Source organism: Etheostoma spectabile, unplaced genomic scaffold (genome assembly GCF_008692095.1).
Source record: "Etheostoma spectabile isolate EspeVRDwgs_2016 unplaced genomic scaffold, UIUC_Espe_1.0 scaffold00002528, whole genome shotgun sequence".
NCBI classification, from domain to species: domain Eukaryota; kingdom Metazoa; phylum Chordata; class Actinopteri; order Perciformes; family Percidae; genus Etheostoma; species Etheostoma spectabile.
The window spans coordinates 1-19,470 of NW_022602909.1; the positions used below are offsets into that span (position 1 = coordinate 1).

At 41.3% G+C, this 19,470-nt stretch overlaps 7 non-coding genes across 7 annotated transcripts; 5 read left to right on the plus strand and 2 right to left on the minus strand.

The window, feature by feature from the left end:
- Positions 1-8,460: 8,460 nt before the first annotated feature.
- Positions 8,461-8,533, minus strand: trnaw-cca (transfer RNA tryptophan (anticodon CCA)). Its single transcript has one exon. It is a non-coding gene; the product is annotated as a tRNA-Trp (tRNA).
- Positions 8,534-8,896: 363 nt separating this feature from the next.
- Positions 8,897-8,984, plus strand: trnay-gua (transfer RNA tyrosine (anticodon GUA)). The gene is given in 2 exon segments: positions 8,897-8,933; positions 8,949-8,984. It is a non-coding gene; the product is annotated as a tRNA-Tyr (tRNA).
- Positions 8,985-14,661: 5,677 nt separating this feature from the next.
- On the plus strand, positions 14,662-14,734 carry trnav-uac (transfer RNA valine (anticodon UAC)). The gene has a single exon. It is a non-coding gene; the product is annotated as a tRNA-Val (tRNA).
- A 239-nt stretch (positions 14,735-14,973) lies between these two features.
- trnav-uac (transfer RNA valine (anticodon UAC)) lies at positions 14,974-15,046 on the plus strand. The gene has a single exon. It is a non-coding gene; the product is annotated as a tRNA-Val (tRNA).
- Positions 15,047-15,227: 181 nt separating this feature from the next.
- On the plus strand, positions 15,228-15,300 carry trnav-uac (transfer RNA valine (anticodon UAC)). Its single transcript has one exon. It is a non-coding gene; the product is annotated as a tRNA-Val (tRNA).
- Positions 15,301-15,482: 182 nt separating this feature from the next.
- On the plus strand, positions 15,483-15,555 carry trnav-uac (transfer RNA valine (anticodon UAC)). The gene has a single exon. It is a non-coding gene; the product is annotated as a tRNA-Val (tRNA).
- Positions 15,556-19,394: 3,839 nt separating this feature from the next.
- On the minus strand, positions 19,395-19,466 carry trnaw-cca (transfer RNA tryptophan (anticodon CCA)). The gene has a single exon. It is a non-coding gene; the product is annotated as a tRNA-Trp (tRNA).
- Between the last annotated feature and the right edge of the window lie 4 nt (positions 19,467-19,470).

The following is a 19,470-nucleotide window of genomic DNA, read 5'->3' on the forward strand; positions in this document are numbered from 1 at the left end:
GCCAGTTGAGGAGTTTTATTCAATCCGAGCACGGATATTGACTCATCTTACTCGGATAATACTTTTACTCGGCAAAATTGCTTTAACCGTACCGATACTCGTTTCAGCCGATACTCGGATCCCCCTAATAGTTTAAATCTAAAAGAAAGTTTTGTGTATATGCATTATAAAAAGAAAGTTGATGGTTTTGCTTAATCTAAAGAAAGTTGATGTGTATATGCATTTATTAAAAGAAATTGATGTCATAATGAATGGTGATGATAAATCAAAAAGAAAGTTAACCTGTATATGCATTAATATAAAAGACAGTTAATATGTGTATGGCATACATCTAATTAAGTTGATGTGGATATGCATTAATCAAAAAGAAGATGATGTGTATATGCATTATTTAAAAAGTTGATGTCATAATGAATTGTAATGATTACATAATGAATAGTGATGATGACATAATGAATGGGATGATAAATCAAAGAAAGTTGATGTGTATAGCACTAAAAAAAGAAATTTGATGTGTGTATGCATTAATAAAAGAAATTTATATGTGTATGCATACATCTAAATTAAGTTGATGTGTATATGCATTAATCAAAAAGATATTTGATTTGTATATGCATTTATAAAAAAAAGTTGATGTATTTTTGCATTAATCTAAAAAAAGTTGATGTCTAATGAATAGTGATGATAAATCTAAAAGAAATTGATGTGTATATGCATTGAGTCAAAAAGAAGTTATGTATGGATCCAGTCCTTGTGAAATTTATTGCCCCCTTGAACTTTTCAACCTTTTGACATATTTCAGGCTTCAAACATAAAGATATAAAAATTTTATTTTTAGTGAAGAATCACCAACAAGTGGACACAATTGAAGTGGACGAATCTATTGGATATTTTAAACTTTTTTAGCAAATAAAAAACTGAAAAGTGGTGCGTGCAAAATTATTCGGCCCCCTTTACTTTCATGCAGCAAACTCCCTCCGAAGTTCAGCGAGGACCTCTGAATGATCCAATGTTGTCCTAAATGACTGATGGTGATAAAGAATCCACCTGTGTGTGATCAAGTCTCTGTATAAATGCACTGCTCTGTGATAGTCTCAGGTTCTGTTGAAAGCGCAGAGAGCATCATGAAGACCAGGAACACACCAGGCAGGTCCGTTATACTGTTGTGGAGAAGTTTAAAGCCGGATTTTGGATACAAAAAGATTTCCCAAACTTTAAACATCCCAAGGAGCACTGTGCAGCGATCATTTTGAAATGGAAGGAGTATCAGACCACTGCAAATCTACCAGACCTGGCCGTCCCTGTAAACGTTCAGCTCAGACAAGGAGAAGACTGATCAAGATGCAGCCAGAGGCCCATGTCACTCTGGATGAACTGGCAGAGAACTACAGCTGGGTGGGAGAGTCTGTCCCTAGGACAACATCAGTCGTACACTGCACAAATCTGGCCTCATGGAAGAGTGGCAAGAAGAAAGCCATTTCTCAAAGATATCCATAAAGTCTCGTCTAAAGTTTGCCACAAGCCACCTGGGAGACACACCAACATGTGGAAGAAGGTGCTCTGGGCAGATGAAACCAAAATCAAACTTTTTGGCCACAATGCAATACGATATGTTTGGGTAAAAGCAACACAGCTCATCACCCTCAACACACCATCCCCACTGTCAAACATGGTGGTGGCAGCACCATGGTTTGGGCCTGCTTTTCTTCAGCAGGGACAGGGAAGATGGTTCAAATTGAGGGGAAGATGGATGCAGCCCAATACAGGACCATTCTGGATGAAAACCTTTTGGAGCCTGCAAAAGACCTGAACTGGGACGGAGATTATCTTCCAACAAGACAAAGATCCCAAACACACAGCAAAATCTACAAAGGAATGGTTCACAAATAAACGTATCCAGGTGTTAGAATGGCCAGTCAAAGTCCAGACCTTAATCCAATCCAGATCTGTGGAAAGAAATGAAACTGCTGTTCACACAAGCGCTCTCCATCCAACCTCACTGAGCTCAGCTGTTTTTTCAAGGAATAATGGCAAGAATTTCAGTCTCTTGATGTGCAAACTGATAGAGAACATACCCCCAAGCGACTTGCAGCTGTAATCGCAGCAAAAGGTGGCTCCACAAAGTATTAACGCAAGGGGGCCGAATAATTAGCACGCACCACTTTCAGTGTTTTATTTGCTAAAGAAGTTTAAAATATCCATAGATTTTGTTCAAAGTCAACGTTAACGTTAGTGGTTAGCGATTGGCATTAGCATAGCAAGCTAGCGATTTTTAAAAAGTTTCAGTTAGGAACATGGTTGCAAGTATGTATGGACAGGTCTGTATAGACCACAAAACAAGACTGTCGTAATTTTTAAATCAATTATTTAAGCCGAAAATACCAGAAATGCGTCTCTCTGGTCGATGCGGCAGCCATTGTTGCCTGTTGCACATTGTATATCGCTACCCCTCGGTTTCAAGTAAGATGGCATTCTCCCTTGATTTTCTTCATTCATTGTCTATGGTTCCTAGGGCCATACACCCCTCGATCAAAACATTATTTGGACAGCACTCACGTGAACGCTCAAGACGTAGGGAAAGGGTAGGGTAAGATAGAGAAAGGAGATTCAGCCTAAGACCTCTTGTGTTAATCTGACTGATAGGGTTTTGGGACATAGTGGTAGACCAAGGCCTCCTGTGGTAATCTGACTTGAAGGTTTTTGGAGCGTAGTGTTAGACTAAGACCTCCTGTGACACAAACTAAGCAGTATGCTCTCCCTTTTATACCTCAGGCTATTGTAGACAGCACAACAACCACTTCACATACACATTTAACAGTTTTTATTGTACTTTATCTATACCTATTTAATGCATCAGTTTTAATGTGTGTTACAGCGGGTATGAGCACTCTAATTTCCATTTTAATGGAAAATAAACATAACTAAAGACTGTACCATTCAGCAGGAAACATTCACTTCACAAACAGATGCATTGTTAATTTTCAACAGGCTGAGAGTGGACTTTATATGGAGACAAAGTATAGCAATTAGCAGAGGAGGTGTTTTGATCCATCGACCTCTGGGTTACGGGCCCAGCACGCTTCGCTGCGCCACTCTGCTCTCTGGCTGACAAGGCCCCAGGTTCAAATAAAGCAGTAAATCACCGTAGTTTTAGATGTTTAAATGTGCGCACAGAAAGCTAAGAGATTACTGTGGGGAAATGAGACTGGCTAGGTTAACTGAAGATTTTAAACATTGTAAAAAATGTATGAAACATATGAACACGTTAAACATATACGGGTATATAATAATACCTACAGTCTCAGTCTTTGATGGTATAGGTACGTATCGCTACCGTGACGGCTGACATGCGCCCCGTCACAGTTACCGACGACTTTTGTTAATGAATGAGTATTCACATTGAACACTAACGATTGGGGGGTCATTAAAAACAGGGCATTGCAAGTACAGATATAAAATCCAGGGTCAAAAGGGGTCTTGGTACTTCACTAAGCTATGTCACAAGGGATAACCTCATCCGAAGCCAAGTCGTCACATTGGTTTACCTTCCAGCAATGTAACATTTGCAAAGGGCAGTGGTGGGATTTAAACCCAACCTCCGAGAGACTGGAGCCCTAATCCAGCGCCTTAGACCGCTCAGCCACACTACCGCACATGACTAGGCTTACATCGTAACACACACAGGAAACCTTAACTAACGTAATGCTTGTTAACTTATCACTCTTTGTCATTTTTCTCTGGCATTGTTGATTATTAGAATATTGCATTAAGTGAGTAGTTTTAGGTCTGTGTGAATATGGGCTGAGCATTTACCTTGACTGAATTTTGCATATTCACTGTAAAGAGCCATTACTCCTCCAACTGCCACTATTGTTCCAGAGACAATAGGATATACAGTTTTAGATTGCAAGGTAACTGTCAAAGACCAAAGACTTCATTGAAATACCTCAAGTGATCAAAACAGTTTGTCAAAATGGGAAAGGTCTTGTTTTTTATGCAAATTCCAGCACAGTTCTAAAATTATTCTTTAAAATATGTCCATTTACCATTCAAAAACAAAAGTACAATCATGAAACACTACTACTTAGATAGAAGGAACTTGTTCAGGTGGCAATGAAATGATTCCAAGACGTGGACCCTCTGGCACAGCGATACTTGGTCAGGACAACACCCCCCTTCTTGATAGTACCCGTCTCTGTATGAAGCTGCACACTCCAGGTTATCAAAGTAACACACATCCCTGGGTGGACTTGAACCACCATCCTTTCGTTTAACAGCCGACGCGCTGACCTATTGCGCCACGAGACTACGCTGTCTGATGTTAATGACGGGAGCTCGATCTTTAAGCCACAAGCATTTGCTTTATGGCTTTTTGAGTTGAGCTGCACATGTATGCTATCAGGCTATTTTCCTGTTTATATTTCCTTAGAATTGGGGAAGCTGACTCATGCGGAAATGTAGAAGCTGGACGTGCATTGTATTGTTCTTACATGTCAATTGGATTCTGACTTTGAATTCAAATATTTGGCATCCAAGAACATTTTTCAACTGATGATGCATCAGTCATTTTGCTGGTGGTTTCTTGGTCACAGCAACAAGCTTGATCATTGACATACAGTTGCCCGCCACATATCACAAACTGTTGGGTGGGGCCTTAAGTAATTGCTTGTATTACATCAAGTTTTCCATAACATTAACAAGCGTAACGTTGATTACGGGGCCTGTGTTTGTCATGATGTGGAAATTAATAATTGCAGGTAGTGTGGCCGAGTGGTCTAAGGCGCTTGATTACGGCTCCAGTCTCTCTGAGGCGTGGGTTAAAATCCCACCCACTGCTATTTGCAAATATTACATAGCTGGAAGGCAACCATGTGATGTCTTACAGCTGTGGCATTTGGCCTGAACTTGGTGATGTACTAGAATCATCCATCAATAACTTTGCTGAGATTGTTCCTTGTTACCTGAGTTCAACGATTGGTGAAACCTTCCTTTCCAGCACTTTGGAGTAGAAAATCACAAATAATTGTGATAATTAATCGTGATCTCCATATTGATCAAAGTAATTGTCGTTATCATTTTGGCCATAATCATGCAGCTCAAGAGATTTTATCAAACCAGGTTGGGCAAGTAACCTTTCTGCTGACTTCTTGTAAAAAAGAAAGTACAAAAACCCAAAAACAGTTACTGCGATGGCTGGGAATCGAACCCAGGTCAACTGCTTGGAAGGCAGCTATGCTCACCACTTACCACCATCGCTGGACAATGTGATGTTCACTTCAAATCTTGTAATACATTTGGGCATTGAGACTGGTTCAAACCCTGCTCGAAGGAGCAGTCTTTTTCCAGAGTTTCCCTTCAGGGATCAATAAAGAATTCTGATTCTGATGTAGAGATGGACAGACAACCCAAAGTATAATACTTCTTGCCGAGACATAACAAAAACAAAAAAAAACTGACTATGTAAGTAATGAATGGCTTCATGAATAGACAACCATCATCCCAATGTATGCCATTACCAGTCTATGATGGTCAATTAGAGTCCAATGACCTTCTTTGGGGCAACTCCTTTTCCTCCAGATAGAGCTCATTCGCCATAGAAAGTACCATTTAGTGCTGAAATCTATTCCAAAACCCCATTCTTTTATTTATTTACCAGCGGTGGACAACTGCTGAAATGTACTTGCTCTGCATGTGTTAGTGTCTGATGATGAACTCACCCCAAGACAACCCCAAAGAGAAGCACTTATGAACACAATGATCACAGTGTCTTTATTGAGTAATCTGAATGTGATTACAATGACATCTTAAAGATGACTGACTGAAAAACTAACTTTTGATAACTTGTTGGTTATGGTAATTACAAATGAATTACACTAAAAAAAAAATATTTTAAAAATCAATATAGCTTTTTTTTAAGCAACACAAAAATTGCATTTGTTAGTTTTAGAACGCTGACAATATCGATGACGTCACTGGCATGGTAGGACGCATTTGAGCCTGTGAGGGACAGGCCTGTAGTGTCTGACTACCACCACATGGAGGACAATCATTTTCAGGCTCCACTGAAGTACGGAATCGCCTCGGGGGGAGTGACAGTGACCGGTGTGTGTGGGCGCAGCTTACTGTCATGCACTCTCCTTTATTGTATTCAAGCACATTATGCATTTTAGGAAATAGACTGCTTATATTGTGTCCATTTAGAGAAAATAGAAAAACATGGCTAAGGTCCTGTTCGTTACGAAAATAGAGCAGATAAATGGAAAATTTAATTGGACGCATTAATCTATGGATCGCTTGTTAGCTGCACGTAGGAGCGTTACCCCAGTTTGACTATAGATGCGCGGAGGAGTCTGGAGTTTTGCGGAGTTGGCAGATTTTTACAATGGAACTAGCAGCTGTTTCTGCATCAACAATGTGCCCTGAGACGGCGAACATCAGCTAGCTTCAGGTGATTAAGAGGGATGTTGGAAGATTCTGTGGTTTAGCTGAGACGCGGACATCAGCTAGCTTCAGGGATAGAGGGACGTTGGGTTCTGTGGTTTAGCTAGCGGCTAACATCCGCTAGCTTCAGGGGAGTGGAGGGACGCTGGATTCTGTGGCTTAGTTAGCAGCTAGTAAACGCATTATTTCGTCGGAGTCTGGGTTATTTCTACAGTCTATGGTCGGAGTTCTAGCTTGTGGAGTTTGTCATAAGAGCTGCCATCGTATTTAGCTGCTAGCCCTTTCCCTCGGTTGATCGTTGGTATCTAGCTTGGTGTTGTGTCTCAGTAATGCCCAGTGTGTCAGTCTCTGTTTTGGGAACGCTATTAAGCCGACACGTTGGGCTTTATTTGTAATGAATATGTTCGTGTTTTGAGTGACAACAACGTTACACCCACCCAGCCCTTTGCCTAGTAGACTTGATAGTATGCTGATAACAGGTAACCATAGCTCCCTCTCTGTTCTCTGCCTGCCGTGAGCGTTTCAGCGCCCGGTCTGCGGCAGGTAGCATCGGGGTGTTACTTGCCGGTGGTCTATCGGTCTGCCCTGCACTGGAGCCTGCAGGCCTCAGTTTCAGTCTGTTGGACTTAACCTCTCCAGTGACGCTGTTGTATCAGAAGCACAGCTTTCCAAATAGTCTGTCGCTAAAAAATGCTAGACTCAAAATCCAGGGGCTGTCGGAGGGCTAGCCCGTTTTAAGGCAGTTTCTTATGGCTGCGCTGCTAGTGCTAGTTAGCCGCGGAGTAGCTTACCATGCCAGTGACGTAGTAGATTGTGAATTCCAACTGGCGGCGCCCATGTTACAAAAAACACTTTCAACTTGCCATTTTATCCCCTTTAACAATTCACCCATTTTAATAATAGTACCAGTGAGAAGAAATAAAATACATCTGTTATATCACCATTATTCAAATTCCAGTTCAGTTCCTCTTTAAGTTACAGTCTTAATTAATAGAAACGTTTATGAACATTTGGGTAAACAGGTAGAAGCTACTTGTCACGTTGTTGTGGCCGAGTGGTTAAGGCGATGGACTAGAAATCCATTGGGGTCTCCCCGCGCAGGTTCAATCCTGCTGACAACGAGCGCTGTTTTTTAAGAGTGGAGCCAACCAATGACACATCACAGTATACCAAATCGCAGATGTGCCTTCATAAACAATATTGTCTTATCTCATAGGTACTGGAAGCAACCATTCTCCACCAATGTATTTCTTATCAATCTGTCTTACAAGATTTGCAGTGAACGTTGTATTGTCCAGCAGAAAGGCAACAGGTTTGTTACTTTCGACTATGATTTATACCATAGCATTGCAAGCATTTTGCCCAGGTTTGATTTCAAGCCACCGCATATTTCAATTTCCTTGGGGGAGTCATCCCAAAGGATAATTAAAGATAAGTCTAAGTCTATCTCAGAAAAAGTCAAAAGAATTTAAATATCTTCAGGGGATGTAGCTCAGTGTTAGAGCACATGCTTTACATGTATGAGGACCTGGCATCTCCAGCAGGTATTATGGTAGAGTCTTTAAAAGAGCTGCAGTTGATATTGGGAATGAAGAACTTAGCAGTTCTTTGTATTTAAGAGGACATGAATGTGCCGAGAAACGCGATTGCAAGTACAGCGTTTTGAGAGCATCTTTAAACCGATGGATATGATTAAACCTGTATACAGCCCAACCACTTACCAATCACATCACTGGAAAGACAGCATGACTTGAGGGTAGTGGATGTCGATTTGTCAAAATAAACTGCCAGAACAGGATTTTCCTCAAGAACATTACTTTTCACGGTGCTGTCACAATTACATCATGATTCATCCCCCCATGGAAATCAAGTTGAGGGTCATAATGTCTTGATGCATCACCTTTTCTGATTGTCTACCATTGTGTCACCTGCAAAGGAGATTAGCAGAGGATGGTTTCGATCCATCGACCTCTGGTTTAAGGGCCCAGCACGCTTCCGCTGAGCCACTCTGCTAAAAACCACCCCAGATGGGACTTGAACCCACAATCCCTGTCTTTGGAGGCCAGCACCTTATCCATTAGGCCACTGGGGCTTTACAATAACCATATACACCAGTTCAGGAGAAATACATGTACAGTTCTGGAGACGTGATGAAACAGTAACCTTGACCTTTGACTTCCAAAATCGAAATAGTTCATCCGCGACTCCAAGTGGTTATGTATACCAAAAAAAAGTGATTCCCTCTAGAGGTTCAGAGATCTTGCATTCACAAGAATCGGATGGACAGACATGAAGACGCAGTCACCTTGACATTGAACCTTTGACCCCCAAAATCTCATCATTGATTTACGAGTTCTTGTGAATGTTTTTTGCAAAATTTGAAGAAATTCCCTCCAGGGGGGTCCTGTGTCATCACATTCACAAGAATAGGAAGTGCTTTCATACACGTTGTTGTCCTTTGATAGCTCAGTTGGTAGAGCGGAGGACTGTAGTGGCATGAAGTTGAAATCCTTAGGTCGCTGGTTCAAATCCGGCTCGAAGGAACCCTCTTTTCAAGAGTTTCCCTTCACGGATAAATAAAGTAGTTCTGATTCTGATGTATAGATGGACAGACGACCCACAAGCATAATAACTTCTTGCCGAGACATAACAAGAAAAAAGAAGAAGATGTTGGGTAGACAGAGTTAAGCCCTGACAGAATAGAGAACTTCAGACAAAAGTTGTGAAATAGTGCCAAGTGTGACCAGAAGAATGGAAAAAAAAATACCTTCTCTTTTCTCCTGTTTTGTACACAACCCAAAGTTTTACAAAACAAAAGATAACTTTCACCTAATCCCTCAGTTAAATCACAGTCAATATTTGTCTCACAAACCGTCTCAATGTCCAATTTAAATCATTTATCCAACAGAATTGAAACTTTAACTTACCCCGCTGTTTGAAATTGCTTCCTTGTCGTTTGGATTTCAGAGTGGAATCAGGGGAGCTTTCTGACCCTCTCTCTCTCAAAGATGTTTGGTGAAGTTTAGAGGCAGGTGATCATCAGATCCCTGGATGCATGCCCTCATCAGTCACCGGTGGAGTCCCTTTCTGATTCCTCCTTGAAATCCTGTTTGTGACGCCAAACTGTAGTAGAAGTTTCTTGTTACAGCAAGGGAGGAATTTGGCTGGAATTAAGACTCTGTATATAGAATAAAGACTGAAGGCTGCAAACTGATTTAAAGTTTAGTCTCCGGTGAAAGTTTAATTGTTTTCTGCAGAGAAAAATCAAAATGACAAGAACAGCCTTCACAATGCACAAAGTTACAGAGTGACAACAGTTCTGTGTGAATACAATCAGTGATACACTTCATTATATCCAGTGCCCCCAGAGGCGAAAAACCCTTGTTTGGAAAAAAGTTTAATCTCAAACATAACAATCAGTGGACCTCAGGCAGACAGTTAGTTCCATTAAGTATTTCTGAATCTGCCCTCCTTGTGTCAAGTGTCTTGACCGGTCGTTCTATCTTAGCTGAAAAAGAACATCTTGTCTCTTGGATAGGCCATGATCTTGACCTGGGACCTGCTATGATAAACACAAAACTGGTTCTGTCAGACTTTAGGCCATTTGTCCTTGGAGGACAAATGCAAAGTCATAGCAAATTCAGTTGTCTCCTACAAGGAGAAGACACTGAGGAAAGATACAGAAGTCATATAATCTGAGAGTCATTGGAGATCTTATCATGAATAATTAATATGAAAATCATTGGTTAAATGTAATTTACCATTACAAGTTACTGTTTGAAAAAATGAAAAGAATTGTTATTGACATAGAGGCAGATAAAGTGTTTATGACCCATCAATGATGACAAAAGGAGACATCCGCTGTCGGGGGTCTGATTTAAAAGAAATGGTAGTCTTTAAAATGTTGGGGTTCTAGCGTTAAATTAATGAGGAAGAATTTGACAAATACAAATCAACCAAAAACAAGTCCAGGAACTTAGTCTTTCAAATGTTACACCTGCATCTGTCAAGCCCTGACCAGGAATTGAACCCAGACCGCAGCGGTGAGAGCACCAAATCCTAGCCACTAGACCATCAGGGAGTCATATCTTCCAAGTTTATCTTGTAGATGTGAGTTTCCTGTTCACTTACTGGAATGACTCATATTGTTTTAGGCGAGGAATGGCTCCTGGCTAGATCTTCAGAAGGCAGGACATGACAGATTACACATCTGTCACATAGTCAGTTTGTATTCTTAAATACCAAGTCTCTTGCTGTTCCTTGACTAGTTGGCCCCCCTGCTTTGCATCGCTCCACGTAAGTAGAAAGCAATCTGTTATGCACCTTTGCATTGCACTAAAATGTCAAAATTTGGACCTGAATCCAACAATAACAATACTCGACACTCACATACAAACACCTATAGGATTATTAGGAACACCATACTAATACTGTGTTTGACCTGATTCTTCATAGAAATGTTGGCCCATATTGATAGGATAGCATCTTGCAGTTGATGGAGATTTGGGATGCACATCCAGGGCACGAAGCTCCCGTTCCACCACATCCCAAAGATGCTCTATTGGGTTGAGATCTGGTGACTGTGGAGGCCATTTTAGTACAGTTCGGTTAATTACAGCAGCGGGGGCAGATGTCTCTTTTTGTGGAGCACAGGTCTGCACATGTAGATTTTACACTAAGAAAGTAAAGTTAATTGGGATACTTATAGAAATATACTAAAGATGCAACCATAATGTATGTTGTTAAAATTGACTTTTATCTGTGGCTGTTGATTTCTTTGATATTTGTATTAGAAAACTAATGTGCAGACAGCCACACCTGCTGCTGCAGCTGGCCCAGCTCCGTCAACTGCTGCTGACCCTGCTGCTCCAACTGGTGCTGCACCCTCTGCTGGTCCAGTGCAGCCCAAATTATCCCTTGAAATGGTACCCAGCACTACTATTTAATGTAAAATCATTTATATTACATTATATTATAATATAGTGTTTAATGTTCTTCTCAATAATGAGGGAAGGCAAAATGTTAACACAGTACAACTTTAATTTCAGGAACAAAGGCCAACAGCCTAAACTTTCAGCTGTTTCTGCTAGAAGGCCTGAGCAGGTGGAACCAGGACCGGGCTGCACAGTCTCTAGCCACCAAACCATTGCATCTCCTTGTATTTTTTCACAGCCTCCTGCTTCTGGTCCTCTGTTGTTCTTCCCTCAAGCCCCAGGAACTTTGTTTGCCATCTTTAGGACTTGGATAGAGAGAAAATGCGTTAGTGACAGCGTTCATATGTCCTTTCTTTGTTTTCTGTCTTCTCTGGAGTTAACTGTTGATGCACCCTCTTTTTTTCTTTTTTTTTTACATTTGGCTTCTTTCAACCACTGATTAGAACATTGCTTATTTTTCTCTATTTATATCAGATCTTGAGTGCTTTTCATTTTTGCCCCTCAAACATTTTTCTTCTTTTCTTCTAAATCCTGTTTTAGCATTCTAAGTTTACCTGTACTCAAAGAACCATTTTCAAGAAACCCAAATTCTGACGCCCTACATTAGGGGTGATCCGAGTATCCGGCTGAAACGAGTATCCGGTACGGATAAAGCACTTTTGCAGAGTACAAGTATTATCCGAGTAATATGAGTCAATATCCGTGCTCGGATTGAATAAAACTCCTCAACTGGCCGCGCAGCGTTCTGTGATAATCACAGCGCCCCCCCCCCGCCTACAAACCCGCTCGGATCAATCACACACACACAGAACATGGAGAAATGCTCTCTCTCTCTCTCTCTCTCTCTCGCTCGCTCTCCCGCTCCGTCAGGCAGGCAGTCGGGTCTGCGGATCTGTTCCGTTAACGTTTAGGGTTTCTTCAGCTTCAGGTTTGTTTTTAACTTCGGTTTGTAGTCCTTACATAGTAACCAGTAGATTTCTGGTGAACGTGGGGTTTGTAGTCCTTACATGGTAACCAGTAGATTTCTGCTGAACGTGGGTTTCAGACATGCTGCTTGTTTTAAATGCGACTCCAGTTGCGTCTCTGCCATCGGAGATTTTTTTTTTTTTTACTGTCAGCTGCCCCCCGCCCCCTCTCTCTCTGTGTCTCTCTCTTACACACACACACACACACACACACACACACACACACACACGGTGTGGAAATAAAAAATAAAAAAGAACCAAAAAAAAAATAATCACACTGATCATAAAAAAAATAAAAAGTAAAAGTTATATTGAGTATGAAAACTCTTTTTCATTACATTTTACTTCATAATTGCAACCGCATGTGTTGTATTCATTGTTGCAAAACGTTCTGTATATAGTTTGTTTGTAACCATGACAACACCACTGATCTGAAGCTTGATGCTGTCATGTAAATAGTTTCAAATCAACAATAAATATAACAATTTTTGATCAACTTATATCAATTACAGGCTTAAATAACATACCGGTTAAAGCCCCGCACATTTCAAGAGAACCCGACCCCCTTCCTGGTTAAATCTGACCACTTCCGGTTTAGGCCCCGCCCAGTCCGAGTACGGATCCGGATACATATAATTCATGTGGTAAACAGATACAGATACAGATACAGATAATGCTGTACTCGCTCATCCCTACCCTACATGGAGGAGTAATGGCTCTTTACAGTGAAAATGCAAAAGAAGATGTTCACATATTCAGTCCAGGTAAATGCTCAGCCCATATTCACACAGACCTAAACCTACTCACTTAATGCTGGTTACAATATTCTAATAATCAACAATGCCAGAGAAAAATGACAAAGTGTGATAACATTTTTTAATAAAGTTTTGGCATTTTTTAATAAAGTATTGGCTTTTTCTTTGCGAAGGTTTTTTTTTCGATTGGTGAAAGCTTCCTTTCCGGCACTTTGAAGTAGAAAATCAACAAATAATTGTGATAATCTATATTGATCAAACTAATCGTGATTATAACTTTGGCCATAATCGTGCAGCCCAAAGAGATCTAATGTTTTATCAAACCAGGTTGTGCAAGTAACCTTTCTGCTGACTTCTTGTCAAATAAAGCAATTAACATCACTCAAAGAAAGCTAATGCGATGGCTGGGAATCAAACCCATGTTAACTGCTTGGAAGGCACCAATGCTCACCACTATACCACCATCACTGCACGATGCAAAGTTCAAATCTTGTAATACATCTGGGCATTGAGACTGGAAGTGCGCTCTATCACTGAGCTACAGTCCCTGATGATTCAGAAAATCCCCCCAAGGGGTCCTGCGTTATCACATCAACAAGAATGGGAAGTGTGTTCTGTATGTTATCTCCCTTCGATAGCTCAGTTGGTAGAGTGGAGAACTGTAGGGGCATGAACCTGAAATCCTTAGGTCGCTGGTTCAAATCCGGCTCGAAGGAGCAGTCCTTTTTTAAGAGTTTCCCTTCACAGATCAATAAAATGTTTCTGATTCTGATGTTGAGATGGACAGACAACCCAAAAGCATAATACTTCTTGCCAAGACAGAACAAGAAAAAAAAAGAAGATGTTGGGTAGACAGAGTTAAGCCCCGACAGAATAGAGAACTAGGCAAAAGTTGTGAAAGTCGCACAGCTGTTTGGCGACTGCTTTCTCAAGAATCTTAAAAAGAAATGGAAGGTTGGATATAGGTCTATAGTTGGCTAAAACATCTGGATCAAGGTTGGGCTTTTTCAGAAGAGGTTTAATTACAGCTACTTTAAAGTACTGTGGTACATAGCCTGTTAATAAAGACAGATTGGTTATATCTAGTAAAGAAGTGTTGACTAATGGTCAAACTTCTTTAAGTAGCCTAGTCGGGATGGGGTCTAAGAGGCAGGTTGATGGTTTAGATGAAGAAATAATTGAATTAAATTGATAAAGATCAAGTGAAGCAAAGCAGTCTAAACACGTATCTGGTTTTACTGATGTTTCTAAGGTTCCTGACTTTAGAGATAAGTCAGTGCCAGTTAAAGGCAGGTCTTGGTGAATTTTGCTCCTAATAGTTGTAATTTTATCATTGACGAATCTCATAAAGTCGTTACTACTAAGAGCTATGGGAATACTTGGCTCAATAGAGCTGTGACCATCCGTCAGCCTGGCTACAGTGCTGAAAAGAATCCTCACTTCACTTCGTTCACCGTTGCATTGTTTTCACTTTTCAGAACCGGAGCTACAGTACAGCTAATTCTACAGTCTATGGTTCAGGTCACATTTATATGCAGGTTATATAAAGAAAAGCGATATCACAGAGGTTCTGTAGTGTAGTAGTTATCACATCTGCTTTACACGCAGAAGGTCCTGGGTTCAATCCCCAGTGGAACCAAATTTAAGGTTTAAAGTAAGAACTATGTCCTGTTATCACCTGGCAGGCGTCCCTTGAAAAGTCTTAAAAATTGGAGTGAACTATACTCGACAATCAAAAAAAACATGCTCCAAAGACATATTGTCTATCTGAAAGACTTCTTCAGTGCTCTTGCATTAGTTTTACTTCTTAGAACCTGACCTCCATCCATTTTATTTACAGTATGGTTCTGATTATGTTAAAAATAACAGTATTACAGAGGTTCCATAGTGTAGTAGTTATCACGTCTGCTTTACACGCAGAAGGTGCTGGGTTCAATCCCCAGTGGAACCAGACTTATGCCTTAAAGTAAGAACTATGGATTTGGTACCAAATGGGAATTGTTATTTAAAAAGTCTTGAGAAAGAATTGAATGCAATAATTAAATATAAGCCCATGTCTTTTCAGAACCTCGCCTCAAGCCATTATTTTTCCTGTATTGTTCCGATTTTGTTAAAGATGACAGTACGTCAGAGGTTCCATAGTGTAGTAGTTATCACATCTGCTTTACACGCAGAAGGTCCTGGGTTCAATCCCCAGTGGAACCAGACTTATGCTTTAAAGTAAGAACTATGGATTTGGTACCACCTGGTAATTGTTATTTAAAAAGTCTTAAGAAAGAATTGAATGCAAATAATAAAATATAAGCCCATGTCTTTTCAGAACCTCACCTCAAGCCATTATTTTTACTGTATTGTTCTGATTATGTTAAAGATGACAGTATGTCAGAGGTTCCATAGTGTAGTAGTTATCACGTCTGCTTTACATGCAGAAGGTCCTGGGTTCAATCCCTAGTGGAATCAGGCTTATGGTTTGAAATGAGAACTATGTCCTGTTACCGTTTGAAAAGGGTCGAACAACAATTGAATAAAAACCACAGCAATGCCTTCTTTTCTCAGTCAATTAGGGCATAGTTATACATAGAATTGTAAAAATGAATGGAAAATGGACTTTCTTAAAGTTCTTCAAATATGTTTTGTCTCTCATTCTTGGCAGTGTACCCATGAATGAAAATATTACTGTATTATGGACTGTCTTTGTTGTTTGTCTAGTGATATATGTCAAAGGAGTGAGACAGGTTGTGCCTTTTACAGAGGTTTCATAGTGTAGTAGTTATCACGTCTGCTCTACAAGCAGAAGGCCCTGGTTTTCAATCCCCAGTAGAACTGCCTCCTCTACCACTCCACCAACCCCCTGCACCCCCTCATTGCCTCCTCCCCCCCCTCTTTTGTTCCCACACCTCCCTTCTCACTCCCCTGTAGTCAGCCCTCCTCCCATTTCCTCTCCCCCCATTGAAGTGTCAATGGGGGGAGAGGACATTCACACCTGGCCAGGTGAAGAGACAGCTGGAAAGGCTACACCAGCGCAAGGCTGCTGGCCCGGACGGCATCAGCCCCAGGGTCCTGAAGACCTGCGCCAGTCAGCTGTCTGGTGTTCTCCATCACCTCTTCAACCTGAGCCTGAGCCTGAAGAGGGTGGAAGACGTCCTGCCTTGTCCCGGTCCCCAAGAAGTCGACTCCATCTGGCCTTAAGGACTACCGCCCAGTGGCTCTCACATTCCATGTGATGAAGGTGCGGGAGAGGCTGGTCTTGGCCTACCTGAGGCCGCAGGTGAGTTCTTCTCTGGACCCTCTACAGTTTGCCTACCAGCCTCGACTGGGAGTGGACGACGCTGTCATCTATCTTCTGCAGCGAGCTCATTTGCACCTGGATGGTGAGAATCACATTTTTTGATTTCTCCAGTGCATTCAACACCATCCAGCCTCTGCTACTAGGTGAGAAGCTGCGGGTGATGGGTGTTGGTGCGTCCATAGTCTCCTGGATCACTGACAACCTGACAGACAGACCACAGTTTGTCGGTCTGGACCGTGTTCCATCTGATGTTGAGTTGATGGTGAGTGGCACGGGGGCCCCACAGGGGACTGTGTTGTCTCCTTTTCTGTTCGCCTTGTACACCACAGACTTCCAGTACAACTCAGAGTCATGTCACCTACAGAAGTTTTCTGATGACTCTGCAGTTGTTGGGTGTATAAGGGATGGACAGGAGGGAGAGTACAGGGCACTGGTGGGTGACTTTGTGGAGTGGTCTGGTAAGAATCACCTGCTTCTGAACGTGGATAAGACCAGAGAGATGGTGATCGACTTCAGGAGGAAGGGAACGGCTCCGCAGCCCCTTTGCATCCTGGGAAGTGACGTGGAGATGGTGGAGGAGTACAGATACCTGGGTGTCAACATTGACAGCAGGCTGAACTGGAAGGTCAACAGCACTGCCGTTTACAAGAAGGGGATGAGCAGACTCTATTTCCTGAGGAAGCTGAGATCCCTTCAACGTGTGCAGCAGGATGTTGGAGATCTTCTACCAGTCTGTTCTGGCCAGCGCTCTGTTGTCCTCCGCCATCTGCTGGGGGGGGCAGCAGCATCGGAGCCAGCGACACAAACAGACTGAACAAACTGATCAGGAAGGCTGGCTCCGTGATCGGCTGCAAACAGGACACTTTTGAAGCTGTGGTGGAGAGGAGGTCACTGATCAAACTGTTATCTATCATGGATAACACTGACCACCCTCTCCACCCCCCACTGGTCCTACAGAGGAGCTCCTTCTCAAAGAGGCTCCGACAGTTTAAATGCAGCATGGACCGCTACAGGAAATCATTCCTACCACAGGCAATAAAACTCTTCAACGCGTCATCCCTGGGGGGTAGATGAGACTCTGAGACACCACAATATTGCAATAAGGGCAACCGGCACGATTGGTTCATTTACATTTTAGCATACTTAAACAGTTGCAGATTTTGTTTTTCCCATCTTGTACATATTTAAATATTTGTTCTTATATTCTTATATTTTGTCAGTATTATTATTATTTCATGTATATTGTATGTATGTATATTTTGTGGTTTTCACTGTGACTGACAGACCTGAAATTGGAATGAAAGAAAGAAAACACTGACCCAACTGACCTAACTGGCTCTATTAGCCTACAAGCTAGCACTAACTTGTAGTCTAATAGAGCCAGTTAGTAGTTGTTTTAAGTGAGTGAGTGAAACCATAGACAGTTAAAGAAGTGGACCAACAGGTCCCGTTGTTTCCATGGAGACCAGTGAAGTCTATTAGAAGCGCTTTTCCGGTGATGCTGAGCGTTACTGCGCAGCCTCCAACTGACGACGTAAATGTGACATGAGCAACCTGTCTGAAAGTTGTAACCGTAAGTAATTACTGCTAACTAACATGCTAGTTAACATTAACATAGGCACAGGCTAATTACTGCTAACTAACATGCTACTTAACATTAACAGACACAGGCTAATTACTGCTAACTAACATGCTAGTTAACATTAACATAGGCACAGGCTAATTACTGCTAACTAACATGCTAGTTAACATTAACAGACACAGGCTAATTACTGCTAACTAAAATGTTAGTTAACCCTCTGAGCCCGAGACACTCGCCCACGAGTAAAAAAGTACCTCTGATTCATAGTTTAATAACTTTTGAACCATACAAGGGATTTACTCACTTTCGGCTTTACGGAGGTCTTTTCCGGGTCTTTCTAGCCTCTACAGGGGATTTTCTATCCAGCCTGGAACTTCAGCCTCTTTGGGCTTTAAATCCATACTGTTATATCCAAAATTGATCCACTTTTTATCCATAATTCATCGCGTTTTGGCTCATTTTCCGCCGCTGGATCGCTACTCCACGTCTGCCCTGTCTGTCCCGTCTATTGTTTCAGGAAGTACATGCCCATATATGGGAGATAAAGGCACCCCTCTTGTATGGAAGGCCAGAGGGGACAAAAATGCCTATAGACTCTATTGAAGGCCAAATAATGCAATATTTAGACACATATTTGCTTGTATAACATTGCTGTGGGTGTAATATCAATATATATGACATTATTATGTTATTACTGGCTACTACTAAATGTCATGAGAGCGAAACGTCTTGACTTTTTTGGAAAAAATGCATGTATTTTGTCAACTGTATAAGTTATAATGATTATTTCTTCACAGTGTGACTCCCAAGACATATGAGAAGTGTTTTAGAATGGAAAATGGCTTAGGTTTTACTTATATGTCTGTGATATCGATACATATCTGGAAGATTCATTTATTTATTTATTTATTTATTTATCTTAAAGGCCCTACAACCATTTTTAACATGCAAGTGACCTCACTGCAACCCAAATATTCCAATAGCCCAGTTTGTCCTAAAAAAAATGATGTTCATTTCTTGACTGTAGACAACAGGGTTGATGTTTTACAAGCTTTTATATAAAATAAATCCAGACGGAAATTAAACTGTAAAAATGGCCTCAGGGCCCAGAGCGTTAATGCAGACACACATCAACTTTCTTTTTGATTAACGCACATACACATCAACTTTCTTTTAGATTAATGTACATCATCTTTCTTTTTGAAAAATTAATGTAATATGTATACTACTTTTTGACACAATTTACACTCTTTGTTAGTAATCACACACAGGTCTGAAAAACACACACATGCTCAGGACCTATTCATGCCTAAATGTAGAAATGCCAGAGCTGGCCAGCACCCTGAGAGATGCCTTGCTTAAGAACACCTGGTAGTGGCCAGACATTCTCGTTCCCTACTGACTGAGCTACTGCCACCCCTAAACATCTGACCACGACGTGATTTGAACACGCAACCTTCTGATCTGGAGTCAGACGCGCTACCATTGCGCCACGAGGTCTACC